The sequence below is a fragment of the Artibeus jamaicensis genome, unplaced genomic scaffold, assembly GCF_021234435.1.
Source record: "Artibeus jamaicensis isolate MK-2021 breed Jamaican fruit bat unplaced genomic scaffold, CSHL_Jam_final contig_3126, whole genome shotgun sequence".
Lineage (NCBI taxonomy): Eukaryota > Metazoa > Chordata > Mammalia > Chiroptera > Phyllostomidae > Artibeus > Artibeus jamaicensis.
In genome coordinates this window covers 17,654,800-17,677,495 of record NW_026521723.1, presented here as the reverse complement: position 1 = coordinate 17,677,495, position 22,696 = coordinate 17,654,800, and positions in this window count along the sequence as shown.

Below are 22,696 nucleotides of genomic sequence, written 5' to 3'. Positions count from 1 at the left end.
CCCTGAATTGGCTTTATAGCATCTGGTTCTGAAAAGAATTTCAGGGGGCCAAGCAAATGGACAATCACAAAATCAATGAAAATAGACCCAGGGAAAGAGAGGAGAAAGAGCCAGCTAAAAACAACAACAAAACAATTCAATTCAAAATAAACTTGCAAATAAAAATTCCAAAATCCATGAAATCTAATCCTAAAAAAAAAATGAAGTCGATAAAATATGAAATCAGAACATAAGTTCACCTCAGAAAGAAAGTAATTTTCGCCCTGGCTGGTTTAGCTCAATGGATTGAACACTGGCCTGTGAATCAAAGGGTTGCTGGTTTGCTTCCCAGTCAGGGCATGGGCCGGGTACCCAGTGAGGGACACGCAAGAAAAAAACACACGTTAATGTTTCTCTCAGTCTCTTTTTCCTTCCCATCCCCTCTTTCTAAAAATAAATAAATAAAATCTTTAACTTTTTTAAATTAAAAAAAGTGATTTTCATGAGCAATGTAACAAATTGGTTAAAACGAGAAAGTGTGAGGCAATAAATAAGAGAATAACTATAAAAAGAACTAGCAATTATGAAACAAAAATAGGCATAAACAAGGTGAGAACAGATGGATATGCAAAATAACCAGAAGAACTCTTGACAAGGGAAAGGTAGCCCTTGAAATTTTTAAAATACTTAATAAATTAAATGAACTCTAGATACAGTACAGGAAATATTGATCCCTGGCAAGATCAAACTGAGGAATTCATCCCAAATTCAACGGAGATACAGGGTGGTTAAATGCATAAAACATGAGTCCCAGAAAAAAAGAGAATGAAAAGAATGACAGAGAAGGACCCTGGCTGCTGTGGTTCAGTGGATTCAGTGCTGGCCTGTGAACCAAAGGGTCACAGATTTGATTCCCAGTCAGGTCACATGCCTGGGTTGCAGGCCAGGTCCCCAGTAGGGGGCGCACGAGAGGCAACCACACATTGATGTTTCTCTCCCTCTCTTTCTCTGTCCCTTCCCTCTCTAAAATTAAAATAAATAAAATATTTTTAAAAAGAATGACAAAGAAGCAATGAAAGTTGCTTAACATAAAAATAATGGTTCATAATTCTCCAGAGTGAAAGAAAGACTTTTAAGTCCTTGTATTGAAAGCTTACCCTTGGTACCAAAAGGATAAATACAAATAAATACACACCTAGGAACGCTATCATGAGACTTAAAACGAACAAATAAAAGGAAATCTTAAATGTGCCAGAAAGAAAACCTGGAAAAATATATGTGTGTGCATATGAAGAATAACACCATCGGACTTCACAGCAGCAACATTAAATGGTACAAATGATGAAGAAAGCAGTCTTCAAAGTGCTGAATGAACAAAACTCTCAACTTAGATTGTGATATGCAGCGAAACCACAATTTAGTGATGGTGAAAATAAAGATATTTCAGACACACAAAACTAAAACCATAATCTGAAGACCTCCATTGACAGGAACTGCTTTGCCATCAGGCTTCCTACCCACTCCTCCCACAGTTCTCCACTGCCGGGCCACCCCTTCCTCACTCTCTTCCCTGCCTACGTGTGGTCCCAACCTAGCTAATGTTATTAACCCTCCCCCCGCCCCGTCTCCCTCTACTCTTCCTCACTATGCATCTCCTCCTCTAACGTGGACCTCCTTACCGCCACAGCATGGACACCAAGCACCTGCAGCCCTCTGCATCTTGCCACCCTGAGCCAACAGCTACACCTCTAGTGACCGAGAGTTTGTGCTCTCTCCTTCCCTAGAGCGTGCGACCTGGGCAACCTAAGACCAGAAGCATAGAAAAATGCTTCCCCGTTATCCTTTAGTTACCAGCTTTGTGCAGGGGATGGAGTAGCGGTAAGAAGTGAGCCAGAGAGCAAAGAAGGTCCAGGTCATGGGCAGAGAGCTGTGGCAGGAGGGAACACTGAGAAGTCCAACTCTTGCTATAATGAGTCACAATCTTAAAATGTCTCTATCTTCCCACTACTGTATTTGTGTGTGTGAGAGAGAGACAGAGACAGAGACAGACTGAGATTTTGTAATTCTCGAACATATGTGTCTCAAATCGGGAGCAGCTAACAAAAACACATTAGTTTCCTATCTCAGATAATAAGATTTAGTGGAATTTTCCATTTAACCAAGAGCCATTCTCATTTGTATTGTGAAATTGCAGTGAACAGGGATCCTCCCACACAAGAATGTATTGACCTAAGGCCTGATCTTTCTCCAGTACACAGTCTGACTGGTTAAAGCATCAGTTCTCCATCTTCAATGAAGTAGCTTAATCTGTGCTCTGAAGGCAGGAGGGCCCCAGCTAAGCTATGATGTCTTCTTCCTTTCAGGTTCTGGGGTTTGCGTGTTGCTTTGAGGGTGGAGTTTGTCCACAGAGGTATTTGTAGTAATAAAGAACTGTTTTATTTCAAGCCTGGTGAAATCTTGACCAATTTAACAGCCTATTAATTTTTAAAGAAGCTTCACAGAAACAAAATCAAGGCCATTTCTGATGACTGGCACAATCAAATTTAATTTCCCCAAAGCATCAATTAGAGAATAGAAAACTTCCAAATATGATAAAGAGTGAGATATTTTTCAAAAACTGCTGAGAAACATAACAAATAGATGAATCTCTAAAAAGCCAAGTAATTTGAGAGTTATAGTTTAAAAATAAGAGATTAAATATGTACCATCTTGTAGAAGCTTTTTGCGAATTAAATGTCTTTTTTAAATATATTTTATTGATTATACTATTACAGTTGCTCCATTTTCCCCCTTCATTCCCCTCCACCCTGCACATCCCTTCCCCCCTCAGTCCCCCACTTTAGTTCATGTCTATGTGTCACAAGTTCTTTAGCTTCTATATTTCCCATACTATTCTTGCCCTCCCCCTGTCTATTTTTTACTGGCCATCTATACTACTTATTCTCTGTACCTTTTCCCCCATCTCTCCTCCTCCCACTCCCCTGTTGCTAACCCTCCATGTGATCTCCATTTCTGTGATTCTGTTCCTGTTCTAGTTGTTTGCTTAGTTTGCTTTTGTTTTTGTTTTAGGTGTGGTTGTTAATAACAGTGAGTTGGCTCTCATTTCACTGTTCATATTTTTATCTTCTTTTTCTTAGATAAGGCCCTTTAACATTTCATATAATAAGGGCTTGGTGATGATGAACTCCTTGAACTTGACCTTATCTGAGAAGCACTTTATCTGTCCTTCCATTCTAAATGAAAGCTTTGCTGGATAGAGCAATCTTGGATGTAGGTCCTTGCCTTTCATGACTTGGAATACTTCTTTGCAGCCCCTTCTTGCCTGTAAGGTCTCTTTTGAGAAATCAGCTGACATCTGATGGGAAGTCCTTTGTAGGTTACTGTCTCCTTTTCTCTTGCTGCTTCTAGGATTCTATCCTTCATTTTAATCTTGGATAATGTAATTATATGTGCCTTGGTGTATTCTTCTTTGGGTCCACCTTCTTTGGGACTCTCTGAGCTTCCTGGATTTCCTGGAAGTCTATTTCCTTTGCCAGATTGGGGAAGTTCTCCTTTATTATTTGTTCAAATAAATTTTCCGCTTGTTGCTCTTCCTCTTCCCCTTCTCGTACCCCTACAATTTGGATATTGGAATGTTTAAAAATGTCCTGGAGGTTCCTAAGCCTCTCCTCACTTTTTTGAATTCTTGTTTCTTCCTTCTTTTCTGTTTATTTATTTTTTTCTTCCTTCTGGTCCACTCCATTGATTTGAGTCCCAGTTTTCTTCTCATCACTATTGGTTCCCTGCACATTTTCCTTCATTTCACTTAGTGTAGCCTTCATTTTTTCATCTAATTTGTAACCCAAATCAACCAATTCTGTGAGCATCCTGATCACCAGTGCTTTTAACTGTGCATCTGATAGGTTGGCTATCTCTTGGTCACTTAGATGTATTGTCTCTGGAGCTTTGATCTGTTCTTCTGTTTGAGACTTTTTTGGGGGGGGGTTCTGGTCATGCCTTTTATATATGAGGGGCGGAGACTTAGGTGTTCACCAGGGCGGGGCAACCCAGTGACTGGGTTGAGATGCTGTAGGTGGGGGTGGGGTCAGAGAGGGAACAATGGCGCTCGCTTCACTCTCTCTCAGATTTCAGTCCCTTCTGCTGCTTCCCCCAAGCAAATTGGGCCCTTCTGGTGCTAATTTCTGTGTGGGTGGGCTTTTGTACATTCTAGGACCTCGTGGGTCTCTCCAACAAACTCTCCTGTGAGGCTAGGAGTCTCACAGGCCTCAACCCCCACAGGTGTTATCAATCAGTGTTTTGAGGCTTTATTTTTTGGTGCTGGGGCCCTGGACTGCATGGTCTGTCTCACTCCCCAGTTTTGCCTGGTTTATCTCTGTGTGAATGTGTGGCTGCCTGGTCAGCCTTTCGCACCTCGCTGGGCCTGCCCGCTGCTGTCTTATGCACCCAGGGTCTGCAAACCATCACTTTTTTTTTTTCTGCCATGATCCCTCTCTGCCCAGCTGCCCAACTCCACCCTTCCTACTGGTCTGGATGAATATGTCTATTTTAACTCCTTGGTTATTGGACTTCCATACAGTTCAATTTTTTATCAGTTCTGGTTGGTTTTTTTGTTTCTAAATTTGTGTTGTCCTTACTTTGGTTGTGAGAGGAGGCACAGTGTGTCTACTTACACCTCCATCTTGGCCAGAAGTTTTTGAAATGTCTTTTTATGGCATTTATTTCTCTTTTCTTTGATTACAAAGAACATATAGAAAAAGGCAGACAGGAAAAAATGCCGATTTTTGGTACCATCCTAGAGATAGCTATGATTAATTTTTGGACTTTGCTATTTTTTAACTGGCTTTTTCTCTCAATATATATGATAATTAGTTTAATATATTATAAAATTTTCTTATGAACTTTAATATTACTGCAATAATATTATTTTATGATTGCAGACTATCCCATTGTCTCAATGTATCATAATTTGTTTAGCCAATCCTCTTTATGGCTATCTGGCTCTTTCCAGTTTCTCACTCTGATAAATAATGTGCAATGAACACACTTTTACAAAAAATTTTTTTGCACACCTTAGATGATTTTTTTGTTTAGATTTTATTTATTTATTTTTAGATGAGGAAAGGGAGGGAGAAAGAGAGGGAGAGAAACATCAATGTGTGGTTGCCTCTCACACAACCCCTATTGGGAACCTGGCTCACAACCCAGGCATGTGCTGTGACTGATAATCAAACCATGACCCTTTGGTTTGCAGCCTGTGCTCAATCCACTGAGCTGTGCCAGCCAGGGCAGATGATCTTTTAAGGTAACTTCTGAAACTTTTTTTCTATTCCTGAAGGCTGGAGTAACTGTCTCAGGAGAGAACTTTTAAGTGCCAATTTTCTTCTAGAACAGGCTATCCCAGGAGTGTTGACTTTATGGTTCACTGTGGTGCCAAACACTGGAAGCCTTGATGCAAGCAGCTAAGGTGGCCGAATCATTCTCAACAGACAGGCTCATGATTCATCAACTCTTCATTTCCATCTTGAAGCCCTCGAATTGTTTTTGCTGTTCTATTCAAACCAATTAAAAAAACAAAACAAAAATCCTGGACTGACTTGCATGCCAACTTTTTGATGCAGCTGAAATTAATTTTGATGTGTTTAATATAAGATTGAGAACTGTTCTCTGAGAGCTGTTATTTTTAGAGTATTAGTAACTGTTCCCATGCCTTCCCAATGCCAATTTTTGGTGAAGTTTATCAGATCTGTAATATATATTTTAATTAACTCCATGATTGAACCTAATAGAATTCTGCAAAACTTAACTGAAATTTTAGAGAAATCTGACGGGTATCCTAACACACAATTCAGTCCTAAGCATGAGTCAGAAAAAAAGACCTCTTGGGCTCATGAAATGTCTGTCCTTACATTAGCAGTCTCTCTTAAATCTCAGCAGGCAGAAAAATGAAGTCACTTTGGACCAAAGCCTAAGAACACAATGAGCTCAGAATACAAAATCCTCATTTAGGGAGGAGTTTATAATAGTCATCCTAGCAAGAAGTAGAATTTAAACTCTGCAGGTTGTTAGTGACACTGTTTATGTTTAAATAGCCAAAAAAGATGGGGAAGGAGCGAAGGGGATAGAGTTTTTCCTATTTATATTTTTCATTTCATTGTTTTTTCTTTTATTGGTGTGGGGTTTTTTTGGTAGCACAATATTTAAATGCGTGATTATGAGCTACAGTAGTTCTCATTTCATCACCATTAAAAAAGGGGAAAATGCAGGTTTATCCCAGATGACCTAATTATGGGTAAAAGAAACCTTATTGATTAAAATAAAATATTTTTTCTGAATATAACTAAACATTCTTAGAATCTTACGTTTTCATGATGCAGCAGCTAAAAATTAAGTTTATGGCTTATGGAAAAAGATTTTCTGGCTGAAAACAAATAACTAGGGGGAAATGGGCATAATTAAAGCATAGAATTTCTGATTCAACTAATATTTTTAGGAGTCCTGACCCCAGAAGAATTATAATCAGTTTTTAATAAAGGCCAATTCAGAAGGAACAGGGAAGAACTTGATGTTCATGGCACTTTTCATAATCACAGCTTGTTTTCTTTCTATAACCTCAATCGTTTGATTTATAAAAATTGGAAAACACTGCCTGGTTCATTAATAGTATATGTGAGTTCAGACTAAAAGAATGCCAAAGAAAGAGAAGGCTTTGGAAGGGCTGGGAGAAGAATCCAGAGGAGAAACAGAAGCTGTGCTGAAAGCCTGGGGGGCCTTGGGGCACAATTCCAGCCGCACCCTTCTCTCCCATACCAGAGTCAGCACGACAGGTCAGGAGCACAGAGTGACTGCGAGAATTAAAGTTCCCTCAGGTTCCCCCTTTATAAGCAAAATGAAGAAATTCTCATGACCTCTCATCATCCATTTGCAACTCAAGGTGAATTAGAGTTGAGAAATCAGAGGAAATGCCTGAAATCCATGAGTATGAGTGTTGCTGTGACTTGGGGGAGGAAGAGCAGAGTTGGGGCCCAACAAGATGAGTCTGGGCTTACTGCCAAGCTGGCCAGGCTAGGAGTGGGGGATTGGGCCCCTCCCTGAGAAATATGGGCATATAAATCACATGATGACAGGGCCCCATTCCCTGACTAAGCACACAGAAAATAGGAACAACTGGGGGAGGGTCCATGAGGTTCTATGCACCAGCAACGATAATGAACAGCACTGGCACTTTAGAGTTTACAAAGCCCTGTCATCTTTTTTTCTCATTTCTATCCTATGGACTCCTCACATTTCCAACCTTGAGTAAACTCTTAAGAGAAATTATACCCCAAATAGTTTATAATTCTCAAGCCAGGGGAAGATTCAGCAAGGGATTCTAAACAGAATCACGAGAGAACTAGTTTCTGAAGGAGGAGTGAACCCAGAGAGTGTGAAGTGCTGTGGGCTTGCTGACTGGTGGGCTCACTCACCAGACTCCATTTTGTTCTGCTCCCTAGGGTGTTCAGAAAGAAGATGCTATGAAGAGCATGTTCAGGCCACTCCTATCCAGACTGGGGTAAAGAGCTTCCAGATGGGACTGGGGAGAGCTTGCTGCCTACAAATCTTCATTCCCCTCCCAGGTAGACACATGACATTTCCAGAGGAAAAGAATACTATTCATCCCTTTTCCAATCTAGTAAGCCTCACATCCCCAAATGAGTGAGTCAGTGAGCAAGACTGAACTCACTCCCACACTTCAGATTCCCAGTGCATGACTTGGTTCTGGGAAAGAAGGATCCACATTGATAGCCATGATCCTCATGAACTTTTACAAGCAGCCTGCAAATTCCAATAATTACTCTTCACATCAATATCTTAGCTGTGTGTTGTTAACCCAAACCTGCTTTACTAAACTATGAGAGGTATTAACTTGTGGAGAACCACCTCAGCCAAAGTTAACAGCTATTTAATGTTACCATCTGCAGTAAATCTCCAGCATTTGTTAGAGCCAGCGTTGGCTTTGCCCCCATTGTGAAAGCCTTGTGATCCTACAGGGTCCTAGACCATGGATGTAGCAGCACCAGCTGGATCCAGCAGGCTGAGCTGTTTCGAACATTAACCAATTCGTGGAAGCATAGAGGAATCCTTGGCTTTAGGGAACGAGGAAGGCATTCAATGGAGGTGACTCATGTCTCTCTCTTCTCAAGCTTAAGTAAGTCCACCTTCATCCTTGTAGCCCTGGAGATGGGTCAGGACTTCTCCAGGCCTTCAGGTTAAGCCTGCAAACTACTTAATTAAATGCTAACTTGAGGGTTGGTGATAAGGGAGCAACAACTGCTGGGGACCCTATAAAGCCAAGTGGTGACCAGCAAGGCTTTACAAGGCTCCCTCTCACATGCTCCAAAGCTTTTCACTGTTCTAGGGGCCACAGAGTCATCCATGAGCATTAGTAAACAGAAGACCAGTGAAAGTGACTCAGCACCAGAGAGGTAGCAAGGGAGAAGAAATAAAAGCAAAGAAAAAGTTGGAGAATGAGCAGTTACTGTAGCTGCACCCACTCCATGACCCTCAGTGTCAGATATACCCTATTTTCAGCCTGTATTTCTTAATCCTCATCCTAGGGTATGTTTTTATTGATTTTTTTTAGAAAGAGGAAAAGAGAGACAGAAAAAACATTGATTAGTTGCCTCTCATATGTGCCCCAACCAGGACTCGAACCTTCAACCTTTTGGTGTACAGGACGATATTCCAACTAACTAAGCCACCTGGCCAGGGCTCCAGTCTACTTTTTGACCACATATTTTTGTATTAACATATATGGAGGCATGAAGGGTGGGGGCTGAAGTGTCCCTGCCCCAAAAGACACAGAAAAACAGTCAGCAATTTTCCCAGCCCTTCATTTGTTATCTGGTCTTTAGAGACTAAAATAAATCTTGATTAAGCCTTACCCTATATATTCTTTCAAATATCTGTCTCACTGAGTTACAAGACACAATATACCATCACTATTATACACACCTCTTGAGCAGAGAACAATCTATTGTTATTTTTTCAAAATTGTACTGGAGCATCAGAATAATGAAAATAAATTAGAGAATTTTGAAAGCTAGAAACAACTTTTGGGCTCATTAAACTCATTCTTCTTCTTTTCTGGATTAGAAGCCTGAGTGCAGTCCAAAGAGGTGAAGAGGTTTATCAAAGTCACCTGGTTGCACAGGGAAATCTGGAATTGCAATACAGAGATCTCGTTTTCTAGGAAGCTATTTACTGAAGAGTCTTACCAGACTCAGATTTGTTTCTTTTCTCATCCCCAGTCCAAAGTAGTTAGTATTCCTGGACTGTTGGGAATCGCTCTGCCTGGTTTCAGGAGTTGTAACTGCGCCCCATGGCTAAGGCTGAGTGAGCAGCCTCCAGACTGTGAGCCACTAAGGAGACAAAGCTTATCTCTGGCAGCAATGCTGCTTCTGCTTCATCCCCTGCCCCCAACGCTTGGTCAATAACTCAGAGACCTGTACAACCCCTCAGAGGGGGGGCAACCTAAGCCAGACATGATCACCTGGGAGGCCCTCAAGGAAGGACTCGGGGGGCTGCAGCAAAGAGGGAGTGATGGACCCTTGCCCCCCCTGACTATTCTGACATAGCCTGAGTCCCCATTTCCATATGGGAGAAGCGCTTCCTGGCTCTAATCCACTTAAGCCTAAAAATCTATGATGGAGAAGGTGGTGTAGCTCTTTGCTGGCTAGAGCGGGATCCGGGGTGATCAGGCATAAGAAAGAATTCACAAAGTCCTGTGAAGCCTGCTTTGCTAAGAGTGGTTTCATTCATATGATAAGGGTCTGGGCAGGAAATGAGTATATCTCCTAAAGTTTTTGAAACCTTCTTACTTGACAGACACTGACTCAGATTAAGCCCTCAGATTTCTTTGAAATGTTATCTATTATTTGATCCTTGCCACCTGACATTGATTGATGAACTTTACCTGTATTTCTGTGTATTATAACCTAATAAAAGCCATTGAAGAAGAGGTTCATAGTCCTTCTCCTCTGAGAGATTTACCACCTCTCCTCCCCAAGCAGACTACATCTTGGTAGTTTCATTTTCATCTGTGGCAGACAGGGGGACTTGCTGGCAAAGTTGCCCCACACTGGAGCATTCCAAATTGGTGAACAATAGCAAAGAACTCAGTGCCATCCAAAGCACTGATTTCTAGTGTTTCTTCAAGGGTGTTTTTAGCTTTCAATCTGTTACCCATAAGGAATATTGAATTTAGCAAAGTACATCAAAGTTTTCTATGCAATATGTTAAGAACAGCTGAAACCAATTAAATGCTAATCAATTTTACCCTGTCTGATGCAGAGTGGAAAAAATGTTCTGAAGGTCTCTCCACCCTGAGATGTTCTTGGCAATGCATCTTTGTGCTGTAGGCCCCCTCCCATCTCTCTTAGTCATATATATGAGGGAGGAGACTTTGCCAACTCCCTTCAGATCCGAGAGAAAAGAAGAACTTGGCCCAGACTTTTACCTTGAAATAAAAGTTCATCCTGGGAGGAGAAGGCTGCAGACTCTAGGACAATGCACAGCATGATTGAGAAAACAGGAGAGACTAAGAAAGGCAGTGTTGTCCAGCCACATGTATCAGTCCTCTGTGGATGCCTCATGGACTTACCGAGCATCTCTAATTCTATTTTCTTCCAGGTCCCACCTTCTCCCTGAAAGACGGGTAGCAAAGCAAAATATTTTCAAATCTGAAAAACTGGGGTTTGAATTTGGGCTCTGCAATTATTAGATTAGGCAAGTTATTTAACTTCTATAGGTCTCAGTTTACTTATTTGTTAAAAGGGAGTAACAATACCAAACCTCAAGAATTAAATAAGGGACTTCCGGCTAAGATGGAGGTGTAGGTGAAAATGCTGAACCTCCTTGCATAACCAAATTTAAGGACAACAAAGATTTAGAAACAATCACAACCAAAACAGACAGAAAATTGAACTGTATGGATGTCCAACAACAACAAACCATTCATCCAGACCGATAAGAGGGGCAGAGTCAGTGGCTGGCAGAGAGGGGTCCCGGTAGGAAAAGGCAATGGATAGCAGACCCAGGCGGGCGCAGGATGAAAACCCAGTAAGGCTCACAAGGAGGCCGGCTGATCATGGACACACATTCTCGTGCAGATAAACCAGACCAAAAAACGGGCGGTGAGACAGACTGCACAACCCAGGGCTTCAGCGATGGGAAATAAAGCCTAAAAGCACCAACTGAAAAAACTTTCGGGGGTTGAGGTGCAGAGAGAGGCTCCCCTCCTCACAGGAGAGTTTGCTGGGGAGACCCACAGGGTCCTAGAATGTACAGAAGCCCACAGACCTGGGAACCAGCACCAGAAGGGCCCAATATGCTTGTAGGAAGCAGCAGAGGGACCGAAATCTGAGAGAGAGAGAGAGAGAGAGGAACAAGGGCCATTGCTCCCTCTCTGTCCCCACCCCCACAGAAAGCATCACAACCCAGTGACTGGGTTGACCCTCCCTGGTGAACACCTAGGCTCCACCCCTCATACATAACAGGCGTGAACAGACCAAAACATTATGGCTCAAACAGAACAGATCAAAGCCCCAGAGCCAATACTTCTAAGTGACCAAGAGATAGCCAACCTATCAGATGCACAGTTCAAAACACTGGTCATCAGGATGCTCACAGAATTGGTTAATTTTTTACTCAAATTAGATGAAAAAATGAAGGCTATGCTAAGTAAAATGAAGGAAAATGCACTGGGAACCAATAGTAATGGAAAGAAAACTGGGTCTCAAATCAATGGAGTGGACCAGAAGGAAGAAAGAAACAACCAAACAGAAAATAATGAAGAAACAAGAATTCAAAAAAGTGAGCAGAGGCTTAGGAACCTCCAGGACATCTTTAAACATTCCAATATCCAAATTGTAGGGGTACGAGAAGGGGAAGAGGAAGAGCAACAAGTGGAAAATTTATTTGAACAAATAATAAAGGAGAACTTCCCCAATCTGGCAAAGGAAATAGACTTCCAGGAAGTCCAGGAAGCTCAGAGAGTCCCAAAGAAGGTGGACCCAAAGAGGAATACACCAAGGCACATATAATTACATTAGCCAAGATTAAAATGAAGGAGAGAATTCTGGAAGCAGCAAGAGAAAAGGAGATAGTCACCTACAAAGGAGTTCCCATCAGACTGTCAGCTGATTTCTCAAAAGAGACCTTACAGGCAAGAAGGGGCTGGAAAGAAGTATTCCAAGTCATGAAAGGCAAGGACCAACATCCAAGATTGCTCTATCCAGCAAAGCTTTCATTTAGAATGGAAGGACAGATAAAGTGCTTCTCAGATAAGGTCAAGTTCAAGGAGTTCATCATCACCAAGCCTTTATTATATGAAATGTTAAAGGGACTTATCTAGGAAAAAGAAGATTAAAAATATGAACAGTGAAAGGACAGCAAACTCACAATTATTAACAACCTCACCTAAAACAAAAGCAAACTAAGTGGACAGCTAATCAGGAACAGAATCATAGAAATGGAGATCACATGGAGGGTTAAGCAACAGGGGAATGGGAGAAGGAGAGAGGGGAAAAGGTAAAAAGAATAAGTAGCATAGATGGTAGGTAGAAAATAAACAAGGGATGGGCAAGAATAGTATGGGAAATGTAGAAGCTAAAGAACTTATGACACATGGACATGAACTAAAGGGGGGAATGTGGGTGGGAGGGGGTGTGCAGCATGGAGGGGAATGAAGGGGGAATGGGACAACTGTAATAGCATAATCAATAAAATATATATATTTTTAAAGTATATGATCAAAATACAATTAAAAGACAGAAATTGATAAATTGGATTGAAAAACATGACCCAATGATATATGCTGTCTATAAGAGACTCACTTCAAATATGATGATACAGACAGGTTGAAAGTAAAAGTATAAAAAAAACAATATGTCATGCAAACATTAATCAAAGCAAAGCAGGAATGACTCTATTCATAACAAAAAGAGCAGAGCAGGTATCAGAGCAAAGTGGCTTACTAGAGATAGAATGATCATTATATATACCAAACCAATCCACCAGGAAAACATACCAATCAAAATTGTCTCCAGTGATATATTTGATAATGGGTTACTATTCAAAATATATAAGAAGCTCATATAACTTAATATCAAAAAAAATCTGATTGAAAAATGGGTAGAGGACCTGAACAGACACTACTCCAAAGTGGACATACATATATGGCCAATATATGTATGAAAAGATACTCAACATCACTAATCATGAAAGCAATGCAAGTTAAAACTACAATGAGATATCACTTCACCTGTCAGAGCAGCGATCATCAATAAATGAAGAAGCAACAAGTGTTGGCAAGGATGTGGAGAAAAGGGAACCCTCACATACTGTTAGTGGAAATGTGGATTGCTGCAGCCACTGTGAAAAACAGTATGGAAGTTCTTCAAAAAATTAAAAATAAGACTACCATATGACCCAGCAATTCTACTTCTCAGAAAGAAATCCACTTATCTGAAGAAATCCAAAACACTAATTTGAAAAGATATAGACACCGCTATATTCATTGCAGTGTTATTCGCAACATATGGACACAACGGATAGACAATTGGATAAAGAATACATGGTATGTATCCAATACTCATCCTTAAAAAAATGAATTCTTTCTTTCATTTGTGAAAACATAGGTGGTCCTAGAGGGTAGTATGCTAAGTGAAATAAGTCAAGACAGAGAATGACAAATACCATATAATTTCACTTACATATGGAATCTAAAAAGCAAAATAAATGAACAAACAGAACAAACAAAGGACAAATTGATGATTGCCAGATGGGAGGAGTTGAAGGATGGGTAAAATTTTTTTAAAAGGTGGATGTATTAAAAACTACAAATTGGTGGTTATAAAAATAGTCACAGTGATGTAAAGTACACCATAGGGAACATAGTCAATAATAGTGTGATAACTGTATGTGGTGGCAGATAGGTATGAGACTTATCAGGGTGATCATTTCATAAGGTATATAAATGTATAATCACTATATTATCCACATAAAACTAATATAATTTTGTGTGTCAACTATAATTGAAAAATAAATTTTAAAAAAGACACCAACACCTGTTGCACTTTTCCAGTCCTTATTGCTCTGACTTAATTATCAGTATCTATAAGGCCCAGAGAAGAAACTGACTTACTCAGAGTCACACAGCAAATTATTGCTGCATTAGATGTAGAACCTAGTTTTATTAAATCATTTTTTATTTTTAATTACAGTTGACATATGTCATTACATTAGTTTCAGGTATATACCTCAGTGATTAGACATTACATAAACTAATAAGAGATCATCCCAATAAATATTGTACCCATCTGACACCACATAATTATTAGACTATTATTAATTACATTCCCTATGCCGTACTTTACATCCTGGTGACTATTGTTTAACAACAAATTTGTACTTCTTAATCTCTTTACTGCTTTCACCCATCCCACTACTGCTCCCATCAGGCTACCATCTAAATTTTCCATCTATCTATGATTCTGTTTTTTTTCTGCTTGTTCACTCATTTTGTTTTGAGATTCAATTGTTGATACATATGTGCTTATTTCTTCTTCTTCTCCTTCTTCTTTAAGACCCTTTAACATTACATATGACACTGTTTTGATGGTAATGAACTCCTTTAGCTTTTTCTTGCTTGGGAAGATCTTTATCTGTCCTTCAATTCTAACTAATAGCTTTGCTGGATAGAGTAATCTTGGCTGTAGGTCCTTGCTTTTCATTACTCTGAATGTTTCTTGCCAATCCCTTATAGTCTGCAAAGTTTGTATTAAGAAATCAGCTGACAGTCTCAGGAGAGCCCCCTTGGAGGTGACTAACTGCTTTTCTCTTGCTGCCTTTAAGATTCTCTCATTGTCTTTAACATTTGGTATTTTAATTACGATGTGTCTTGGTGTGAGCCTCTTTAGGTCAAATTGTTTGGGACTCTCTGAGCCTCCTGGACTTGTAAGTCTACTTTCTCCACCAGAGTAGGGACATTTTCTGTCATATTTTCAAACAGATTTTCAATTTCTTGCCTTCTTTCTTCTCCTTCCAGCATCTCCATGATGCAAATGTTGGTACACCTGAAGTTATCCCACAGGCTGCTTATAGTATCCTCATATTTTTTAATTCTTTTCCCTTCTTGTTGTTCTGATTGGTTGTTTTTTGCTCTTTTATATTACAAATCATTCATTTGACCCTCAGTTTCATCCACTCTACTGTTGTTTCCCTGTCAATAATTCTTTATTTCAGTTAGTGAATCCTTCCTTTCTGACTAGATATTTTTATGTTGTTGGGGTCCTCACTAATTTCCTCGAGCTTCTTACAACCAGTGTTTTGAACTCTGCATCTAATTGATTGTTTACCTCCATTTTGTTTAGTTTTTCTTCTATAGTTCTATTCTGTTCTTTCATTTGTGCCATGTTTGTCTCCTCATTTTGACAGCTTCCTGTGTTAGTTTCTGTATATTGGGTAGAGCTTCTTTGACTCTGTCTTGGTAGCATGGCTTCATCTGGTAAGTGTCCTGTAGGGTCTGGTGGCACAGCCTTCTCTATAACCCAAGCTAGATACTTGAGGTGCACCCTTCATATGAGCCGAGTACACCCTCCTCTTGTAGTTGAGCCATGGTTGCTGTTGGAAGGTCAATGGGAGAGATTTACTGAGGCCAGTCATCTGTAAGGATTGATTGTGACCACTGACCATCAACTTCTGTCCTCTATTAAGGATCATCTGTGCAGGGGCAGGATGGTGGTACTCCAATGTATTCTGTAGCTTTCCACTGGGTGTGATGACCCTGAGGTTTCCTGGGTGGTTAAGGCCAGTGTCAGCCCCCACTTGTACTTTGCCCAGAGCCACCCTGCCTGGGCTATAAGCAACTGAGATGGTTGCTACTTGTTCTGGGCTTGGAAATTCCCAGATGTGAAACTGTGAATCTATGCTGGCTACCTCTAGTGCTGGGCCTTGGGCCACTTAGCAAGAGGTATGAGGGTTGGAGGCTCACTGAGGTTGACTGTTGCTTTTTTGAGAGGATTTAGGAAGTTGTGAAGTATGAACCAAGATTGGCCATTCATACGAAAAAGTCTCTGTTAACAGATAGGGTGGGCCCATAAGTTGGATGGGACAGAGTCTCAAGTGATCTCCAGGGTGGGGCAAACAGTGTTAGCTAGGTTGATGGAGTCTCAAATATGGTATCTGCCTTCTGGCTCTATGAGGACAAGGTTCAGAAAAGGGACAATGGCCTTTCTTTCTTGGGGAATGCTGTCCCCAAGCTCTCACCTTGACTCTAGACCCTTCACTCATTCCCTGTACACCACTGGTGCTTTTCAAGTATCTACCCTGATGCTGGAGCTCAGAGGGAGTAGGTGAGTCCATGTGTGGATTCTTTAAGAGGAACTGTTGGGACTGTAGTAGTTTCTTCCACCAACTGAGTCCACACTGGGGTTTTTTTGTGCCAGAAGTTATAACTTATCTTCTGGTCACTGGAACCCTGGTGAGGCCTGGGGGGCGTGGTGTAAGACTGGGACTCCTCACTCCTTAAATATCCCTTCTGCATTTTTATCTACCACATATGGGTGTGGGACCAGCCTGTTTCATGTCTCCGCCCCTCCTACCAGTCTGAGTGGATGTAGTTTCTTCAATGCTGTAGTTGTCAGATTTCCATTCTCCTCGATTTCTGATGGTTCAAAGTGATGGTTGTTCTATAATTTAGTTATAATGTTGATGTGGTTGTGTGAGGATGTGAGTCATGTTCACCTATGCTGCCATCTTGTCTGGGCACTTTCATGAAGAATCTATCACTCCCTGTGGCAGGTCACTTAACTCATCTGAGAGGTCACCAATGACTCCTCTCATGCACTGACTTCTTACTGGATTTCCTCCAAGCCTATCTATTGGAAGGACCCAAGATTCTCTGGCCAGACCCCAGTTCCATTTCTCCCAAGTGGTCTACATCTGGTCCATAGGATATAGTCACATCTCCCTTGTCCCAAAACTCTGGGTATGCAGCCCACTTCTACCCTTTCTTAGGTGGAAGTCAGTTGTCCTTGCACCATATTCTCTAACTGCAGGGAGTACCTTCCTTAGCTCTCTGTGTAGTCTCATGCAAGCTTATCACACAAGGTCTGAGCAGAAAGCAGCACAGTCCCTTGGGTCTCTGGCCTATCACCAGATCCCTCCTAAGAGATTATTCACAAATCCTTTTCCTTCACATGCTTACTCATTGTGAATGTCACTGATCTGACTAAGGGGTACACACACCAGGAAGCAGTTCTCCACAATTGCCTTTGTAAACTTGCATGGGGAGAGTCCATCTTACACTAGCTTTGGTAATATGTATGTTATATCATGTATATTGTATTTGGAGCCTCAGTCAAAACCATGGCTGGAAAACACATTCTAACATCCTACTATGTTTATTTGAATGAGTATCTTCTATTTAAGGAAAGTGATATCAGTTTTTTATTTATGGTAGAAAGAGTTTATTTTTTAAATTAATGTATTTAATTATAGAGTGAGTTTTAAAAAGTATATTAAGTGATAAAATACAGGAGAACATAGGAAAGGCTAAGACACAGATCATATATGAGTAATAGTCATGATAGATTATAAATCATATTTCATAGAGATTAATTTTGTGAAAGTGAAAAGCATACATTAGAGGAAGGAAAAACTGTAGTTTCACTGTGAATGCTGAAAATGCATGCCAACATACAATTGTGAAGGCTTAGTAGATGAAACAGGGGACATTTGGAAACATTAAAAAATGCCTTCTGGGAGTTAAGGTACAAAATAGACTGCACGGGAGCATTATGTCCTTTGTTTACCATATTCTCCAACTTTTGAGGACACTGACCTCTCCCTCCCAAATGAATATAAAACTAGAGCAGTCCATTCAAAGGGAGCTCATTCCCTGGCCATAGGTGATTGATCCATGGTAGGACATTGACTTGAGTTTGACTAATTACACTTTTCCTTAAGAGTCTGAATTAGGACCAAGAGATTACAACTCAGTTTGACTGTCCCTTCATGAATAGATGTACTATTACTGTGCTAGTAAATTACATACCTGAGCTTGTAAAATAGACCAAACTCTTATAAACTAACAAATGATAAAACAGAACTCTGATTTTTACATTGCAATAAGAAATATAATGATCAACAAACTGAATACTTTAGCGTACAAATCAGCTTATTCTCACACTGTAGGTTAATTTACATAAGCAGCAAAATTATCAGAAAATTCCTCCTAGTCATTCTGCTAGCATTCAGAAGAAGGGATATGCCAACCTTGAGGGTCAGATCTTGTGTTCTTTGGGTCTAGATGCCTTTTATTCATCCTAGTGCTGGAAACACTCATTGGCTTTACCTTTCTCTATTATTCCATCACCAGCTAACACCCTCTTAAAATGGCATGTTTTTTTTTAAATATCCTAAATGTGGAAGGTTGAAGCATGGTCCCCTTGAGAGATATTCACATACTAATCCTTGGAATCTGTGAATATTACCTTACATGGCAAAAGGAGGCCTTGTAGACATGAGTAGGTTAAATATCTTGAGATGGGCTATTACCCTGAATTAAATGGGCAGGCCTTAAATATGATGACAAGTGTCCCTATAAGAGTAAGGAGACTTGGTACACAGACAGAAGATGAGAAGGCAAAATGACTCCAAAAGCAGAGATTGCAGTGACCACAAATCAAGGGATGATGGCAGCCCATAGCAGAGGAATGAGGCAATGATAGATTGTCCCCCAGAGCCCTGGAAGGAGCCTGGCCCTGGAGTGAGCACAGCCCTGCCAACACCTTGATTTCGGCCCAGTGATACTGATTGGGACTTTTGGCCTCCAGAACAGTGAGAAAACAAGTTTCTGTTGTTTTAAGCCACCAAGTGTGTGGTCATTTTTACAGCAGCCCTAAGAAACTAATACACCAATACTCAGTTTCAGCCACCCTTTCTCTTACAGGTTTTGTGTGTGTTACCTACCACTGAGTCAACTCCAACTTCTGGAGTCCCTATGGATGAGTAATGTCCACATGTCCTGTCCTATCCTCAACTGTCCTGCTCAGCTCCTGTAGACTCATGCCTATGGCTTCTTTTACAGAGTTGATCATCTCATATTTGCCCTTCCTCTTTTCCTGCTGCCTCCTATTTTTCCTAGCATTTTTGTCTTTTCAAAGGAATCCTGTTTTCTTGTGATGTGCCCAAAGTAGGACAGCTTCGGTTTTGTCATTTTTGCCTCAGGAAAAAATGTTAATTTTTTCTAGGACCCACTTATTTGTCTTTCTGGAGGTCCAAGGTATTCATAGAACTCTCCTCCAACATGAATTTACACACCTGAACTCTAATTTATTATGTGTGTGAACTAATAGTCATATATGTATTAGAAACTGACTTTTGCTACCATAAGCAGAAAAGGGAAATTGTAATTAGGGTCCAGGGGAGACTCATGGAGTGTGAAGGTAGGGATGCAGCTGGACTTCAAGAACAGGCAAAACTGGGCAACCTGGGAATCCTCCTTTTCAGTCTTCATGCCTACATGAGCATCTCTGTTTCATGGTCTCTCTGCTGTAGCCAGGCTTTCTCTGTTACTCACCCCATGTAGCAGACAATGTCTTCCTCCACCAGCTCTCCCCTGTAAATTGTGTTTCCTCAGCTGTAAAGTGAAGAAGTTGGATATTATGTTCTGCAAGCTCCCTCTGGCTCTGAAACTTGATGGAATTCTATCTATTAGGAGTCCCATGTGGTGAGTGATGGGAAGATCCTGAGAAGTACAGAGCACACCTTGTTAGGTATGAGGGAGCAGAGGTGCAGCAGGGAAGGTGCAGAGCACTGAGATGGGATCTCTTAAGGGGCCAGTGAGATCATGGGCTTCGCCAACCAGAGAAAAAAATTTGACAGGTGGCATGTTCACTTGGCAATGTACCTTCAGGCTGGCACTACCCATTTATGCTCTGATGGCTAACATCAACTATTTATAAATTCCTTCTCCTCCTTTAGTAGGATAATACTTTTTTATGCAAATGAGCTGTACTGCCCAGCTCTATATCTGTATTTCCCCAGAGCACTTGTTGCTACTAGCCTTGGAGGAAGTTCAGTCTGGCCTTGAAACTACAGGGAGACAACATGTGAACAAGTGTTCAGTCTTCACTTAATGTTGCTAATAGGTTCTTGGAAACTTCAACTTTAAGTGAAAGGACATACAACAAAACAAATTTTACCATAAGCTAATTGATATAAATGAGAATTAAATTCCTCAGTTATAAAGGACAAATGGACAACAACAAGGCAGGGTAGAAATGGAGGAGGGAGGCAGGGAGGGCTGGAGTGGGGGGGGGTCTCTGCCCACAGGGCCCCTCCGGCCACCACGGATAAGAATAAGTCTACCAGGACATGAGGCTCCTTGGGGCCTCCACATGATCATGCCTGTCTTAGGTTGTTCCCCTCTTGGGGAATCTTACCCATCATTGGCTAACCAACCAAGCATTGGGGGAAAGTTATGGATGAAATAAAAGGGGCCTAGGCAGTGTCCCTGCCAGGAGATAAGCTTTGTCTCTTTAGTGGCTTATGGTCCAAAGGTCGCTCACTCAGCCTTAGCCATGGGGGCGGAGTCACAGCTCCTGAAACCAGTCAGGAAAGTTCACAACACTGGGGTGGTGGGTAGGGCGGGGGAAAGTGCAGAAAACTGTACTTGAACAACACTGAAAAATAAATAAAATAAATAATTAATAAATAAAATTTAATTTCATTTAAAAAAGAGTTCCTATGGTATATTTCTGGTCACAAATTCTAAAATCTGTCTTTCGTTGGATAGTTAACACTTCCCACTCAAGTATTATAATTGCCTACTTGGCTGCCTAGATGTTGCACCAAATCAGAATTTTTAAGATGGCAGAGACTTCGTCTTCTTTAAGCCTACGTTTTCATCCCCAGGGTAGTGCCCATCACATACTAAGTGTTGATTTTTTTTTGTTGAATGATTGAGAATGAAGGTGAGTTTTTGACACGTTGAGTGTGAGGGGCCTTTGAGAGTTCCAGGTAGAGACACCAGCTAAGCTGTTGGTCGTGTGTGACAGAGCTCAGAAGGTCACTCTGGGCTGATGCCACGGTCGGGAATGAGGTCACTGAGTCAAAGTGTCTAGAGTATAGATGGCATTATCAACATTTTGGGCTAGAAAATTCTTTGTGGGGCTATCCTATGTATTGGAGAATGTTTAGCAGCATTCCTAAAGTCACTAGATGTCAAGAACACACTCAAACGAATACCCAGAATAATGTTTGACCAAATATCTGGGCACCCTGTGACTCAATCAAGTACATACATAAAATTAACCACCATGCCACTCTAAACATTCCATTTCTTTTAAAAATATTACATAATATAGGCTTCACTGAGGTACCTTGTTATACCCTTACGTGAAAGAAAACTATTCAAATTCATGTTTAAACAACACTCTTCTGTTTTAAAACACTGCATTTTGCATGACTATATTTAGCTCTGGCGTTCATAGGTAACCATTACTTTTTAAGCAACTCACAGCTTGCTAGCTTCCAGGAACAAGGATTTTTAAACAGTCTTGTGTGGAAAAGCGCTCTCCCTGAGAGTCAGGGGTGTGGTTAGCAGTGAGAAACTTGGCCAAGACTCGTTTGGGAAAGTGGGGTCTCTAACAGAGGCACACCCAGACCATGCCAAAGGAAGCAGAGAAATGAGTTACAGAGCAAAGGAAGGCTGGGAGGAAGTCCTAGCAACACCGCTTGGGTAAGAAGGAACATTTGCAGAGAGTTGTTAGTGGAGGGTGAATTTTCAGGAACCAGTACGGCCCTTGTCAGTCAGGTCTCAGAGCCAGTTGTGAGCAACCAAACTCCATTTTTTTTTTCATCTACATGGAGTAAGAATAATAGAGTGAGCAGTGGACAAAGGAGCAACACATTTCTCTTTTCCTAGAAAATACAAAGGAGAAAGAAAGAAAGAGAGGAGAATGAGAATTTCTTTTTAACATCTAATTTAACCTTTGGAGCAAGATTATTATATCCTTTGCATAGAATATAAAATTAAAGTTTTGAGAGATGAAGTTACTTGCCCAAGGACATAAAACTAGAAGTGGGCCAACCAAAACTTAAACACCCACTTTTCTCTCATTGCTGTTTATTATGCTGAGGTGACTGTTAGGGATGGCACTGCGCCTTTCCCCACCCCTGCCCCTGCCATATCCGTATGTGGAAGTCCTAACCCCCACCATCCCAGACTGTAACCTTATTTGAAAAGGGGATCTTTACAGAGATAATCAAGTTAAAATGGGATCAATAGGCTGGGCTCTAAACCAACATGACGGGTGTCCTTATAAAAAGGAGAAATTTGGAGACAGATAAACGCAGAGGGAAGACAGTGTGAAGAGACATAGGAAAAAGATAGCTATTTGCAGCTTTCCCTCCTGGCCCTTGGAAGGAGCCAACCCTGCCAATACTTTGGTTTCAGACTTCTCGCCTCCTGCAGAACTGTGAAACAAATTTTTGAGTAAGTCATCCCGATTTGGGCAACCCTAGCAAACTAATAAAGTGACTCCATAGTAAGGATTTAATCAAGGAAATAAAAAACATTGGTTATTTTTTACAAAAAGAATTTAATTGAAGAAACTGGTTAAACAGGTATTGGGGACTGAAATGTAAAGGGGAACTCTTAGGTAACAGAACT